Genomic DNA, 4,529 nt, shown 5'->3' with positions numbered 1-4,529 from the left:
TCTGTTCCTTAATGCTTTCTCCTTTTGTGAAACAAACTTGCATTGACTATGAATGAGCTTCATTTGTGATCATGGTTACTTTGCACATACATCACATATAATTAAATTACTTCCTACATTAGATATTAAAAGTCAACTATCATACTATTTATTTGTCACTTTAATGCATTCTTATGGGGCATGAACAAGATCAGGAAGAGCTGTTAGGTTTCCCGAATACAGAAAGAATCACATATACCAGATTTGAAATCTGTAGGAATCTAGATCCGTGTGACTTGCCCAAAAGTTATGGAAGGAAAGACAATGGTCCAAATGCACTTTATGAATAATAATAATAAAACAAAATAAAATGAAACAGAACAAACACGTCCTGTTACTAAGATCCCACAGTCCCAGAATTTTTCTGGGTATGAATTTAAGGATGTATGGTAGTTCCTATTCCATTAAAAATAATGTGCTACATAAATTGCTTGATATAATATGGGCCACCTGTCTTTATTTTTATTGGGTCCCTTGCTCCTTCGATTTAGTATGGCTGGAATTCCAAAGCCTTATTATGACAAATACTTATTTTAACTGTGGAAAACTGCAAGATATTATGCTATGAATAATGCTTAATTTTTGAAATACTGATATTTTGAAAGCACTCTACACATTTAAGAACTCAAAATCTTGCTTTAAAATTAATTATGAAATCCACTATTTGTGTAACACTTGTATACTGACATACAGACTTTATAGACTTGGGAAAAAACTTGCACTTGGAATATAATAAATATGCTTTTTCAGATTTGTTGTACATGTTAAACCATTCTTACCATAGAAAAGAAAACAGTCCTTGAATTAGTCTTACTCTAAATGGAACATTAATGTGTTGATTATTTGAAGTCAGTAAGAGAGAGAGGCAGACACTTGGCAGCACATTCATTGTTTTTCTTTCACTTTTATGTTCTCTGTTTCAAAATCATCTAATAACTATGCTTTTCCTTCACAACTTGATATCAGGGAGTAGAGAATACAGCAGAGACTACATCCTGGAGAACATATAAGTAGCTTTTTTTGTGTGTGTTTGTGTGTGTGTGTGTTTTTTTTTTCAGTATGGTCACATTAATTCCATGAATGAGTGAATGAGGCAAAAAAAAAATTAATGCCGTTTTTAGAGACTGCAAGGGAAAAAACATGAATCTATTCCAATGATCCATACAAGGAGTATTGTTAGGCCTTGTTTTCTGCAGCCCTGGTGCCAACACATAACATGAATCTTTAGTGTCTGTTCAAGATTTTTCTATCTATTCCAAAAATAGAATATTGCTTTTAATTCAACACAACTATTTGAAAATGATGAAACTTGATTTGCTAAGTGTCCTCATTTTGATATATTTTCCACCTGCTACATTTCTAGCAAAATATGAAGCAAACTTTATAATGAGAACATTAAATATTCAATCCAAATACTAATATTAAGTGTTGATTTTCTTCCAATTTTAATGCAGCTGGAAGCCGATAATGAAGTCCAAGCTAAGCTCTAATGTTACTGGTGTAATAAAAATGGTAATTTTCTTTGCAGCAACAATTAATGGTAGATGCTCAATGATTTTCAGAAATCAAAAACTTGAGCCAATTTGGCTCAGATACATTTGTACCAACTTTATGATTCCAATGAGACTGCAAGCATGTAAGTGGAAGAACAAAGTTTAAATAAAATTCACATTTTATTTTGAAAGAATATTGAATCTCATTGTGTAAATGTTCTGAACTGATAGAATAGGTGATTATCTCCTTTGAGGGAAACAACTATGGCCACTCAGTAACAAACAGAGATAAGCTGAAGGAGAAAGCCATACATTACAGAAAGATACCTACTGATAATCTATTTTTGCAGGCACAAAACAAATTTTCAGTGGTAGGCAGTTATGCTTGTAAATAGGTAGATATTGCTCCAGTTCTGGATATGCTATACTCCTGGCTGCAATAGAAAGTTGTAGTAAGTTACAGTTTGACGATTTTTTTTTTTTTTTTCTAAATCAGTCCCCATCAGTCTACCTTTTTTCCTAAAAACCAAACCAACAAACACAAAACAGGGTACTGATGCCAATAAAAAGGATTCACAGGTAGTATATGATTGTGAATAGTTTTCATAGCAGCAGACAGAAAAGGAGGGAGATTTTATGAATAAAGACTATGTGAGCTGGAATGTATTCTTTTTACAAAAACAACAAAATCCAGTAGGAGCAAAAGCATGAGAAGCTGCAACTGGCTCTCAAACATACTCAGTCACAAAAGCATGTACAAAGAAGTTCAGTAAATTTTTCAATGGAGTTATACACATTAGCTTTCTTCTCATAATATTTATTCCTCCCCAGGTTTAAACTTAGCCAAAGAATAAAAAGGACCATTTTGAAGAATGTAGAGGGAAAACTGACAAAGGCGGTATTGCAATTACCTTTTCTGGATTCATTTCATAGGCTTGCATTTTCAGCCACATCAGAACCTTTACTCTGCCCAAACTGACCCTCTGAGCAGCTTTTGTTGCAGATCTTGATGTCATAGATTGCCTCTTTTAATTGGAAAGGAAACTGAGGGAAAATGGAAAGTTCCAAAAAGGTAGGTAGGACAGGAAAACTACCTGATCCTTCACTATTAAATGTTTTTATTCTTGCACTCTTTGCTACAGTTTTGCCCTATGGAAACTGCATTCTAAAGAAAGAATTTAATTCTACGGAACAGTGTATTGCAAAATATCATAGGATTGCATCTGACAGGTGATTGACATGGTGGAATAGATGTTGAAACCGAATATCTATCTGAAGGTTCTTTATTTAGTCTTTTCCATGTTTCCTTGTTGTTAGTATATGCTCATTATTTGTGTTTAAGTAAAGGTGCTTTCTTCACAATCCAGAATTTCTAGTGCTATGTCCCATTTCTGTTCGCACTTAAATTTATGTCAGAAATTCATCTCTTGTTCTGTACTGCATACATGAACTACACTAACAACAGGCTGTCTTCTTTATAGCAGCCCTGGGTTGTATAACATTTTTAATAAAATTACTCTAATTTTCAATAAAGAAATAATCACATATTCAAATAAATAGCATGTAAAGACAGCTGCTTGCTCATTGAATAGTCTCTAGCAGCAACATGGACATTAAAAGCTCTGGATTGATGTTGGATGGATCTCAGTAGCAGCTGTGGGGTGAAGAGAGAATGACCCATAGGTAATATAGATTTCTGTGAAGAATCAAAGGAACACAGGGAATGGTCTCCATGCTCCATCCTTCTCCTTCTTCAAGTACATGGTGCAGATTCTCTAACAAATGGGCATCTGTAAGAGGTATTGTCAAGGGACATTGTTACAAGGGCAGCAATCTGCTTTCTGCTTGCGGGAAGGAAACCCTGAATGATGAGCACATTTCTGCAAAAGAATTAGCATAAACTCCCAGGATCTTTGTTTTGAATGACCATAAAGATGAACAATCAAATGAAAAATGCACTCTAGTCAATGGAAATCTGAAGAAAATCAGATAAATAGATGCAACTTCTATTTTTTTAAGTTATATTCAAATATTGGCAACACTACAACCTCTTCTTCTGCCATAAGGCTTTATAAATGAGTATGCTTATAAATAAAAATTGTGCATATGACTTTATCATCAACAATACAGAATTATGTCGAATGAGTTTTTATATTAGACACCCTTTTTTTTTTTTTTTTTTTTTTTTCTGGGTGATTATCATATCCTGATGTGTACAATAAGGAACCTTCTAAATCAGGTACGAGTAGATGCAAAGTCTTCATTTCACATCAAAGAAGCTGAAGATAGTGTTTCCACATTATGTTGCTTATCCCCCAAACCATAACATAATAATGCATAGTTTTTTCCACATGTTAAAACAAAGATAATGAAAACAATCATGGCCAGTCAGCACTGAAGCTATAATGCCACTAATCAGTATTTACAAATGAGCATTCTCAACCCACATGATAAAATAGTTGCCACTAGCTGTTTTGAGCAAAAGCAAAATCTTATGCTTACATTAAAAACAACAATATTTGCAAGAACATTGTTTAAATATTCACTTCAATATTTTTAGAAAGTTGAGTGTTTACAATACTGCTTCAAATCAAACTTTGTTTCTAATAGAACTAATTAAAAGGTATGTTTACAGACAACAGCAAGCAGTAGGCAATTTATTGTAATAAACATGTTAGCAAAGTATCACTGCTAGAGCTTGAAAATAAGACAAAATACTGCTATAATATGTGGTTGTGAAACTCATTATATTCACACACAAAATCTAATAAACTAGCTGGTGTAACATAAATGCCCAGTATACTTAGCTTTGCTGCTGATTTTGAAGTTCTCTCTTATGTACTGTTGCCACTTTTGTCATCTGAAGTAGCTGTTGAGGAGATAGCCCTGACACATCTGCATAATGCTGAAGGGTCCCATACAGTTTCTGGTCCTCTCCTGCACTTTCCACGCTGTCCTTCTTACTCTACCCTGTCCCTCCTCCCCCCCCGCCCCCCC

Source organism: Oxyura jamaicensis, chromosome 1 (assembly GCF_011077185.1).
Source record: "Oxyura jamaicensis isolate SHBP4307 breed ruddy duck chromosome 1, BPBGC_Ojam_1.0, whole genome shotgun sequence".
In the NCBI taxonomy this organism is placed as follows: Eukaryota; Metazoa; Chordata; class Aves; order Anseriformes; family Anatidae; genus Oxyura; species Oxyura jamaicensis.
The sequence above is the reverse complement of the archived record's forward strand: the minus strand, read 5'-3'. Positions refer to the sequence as shown.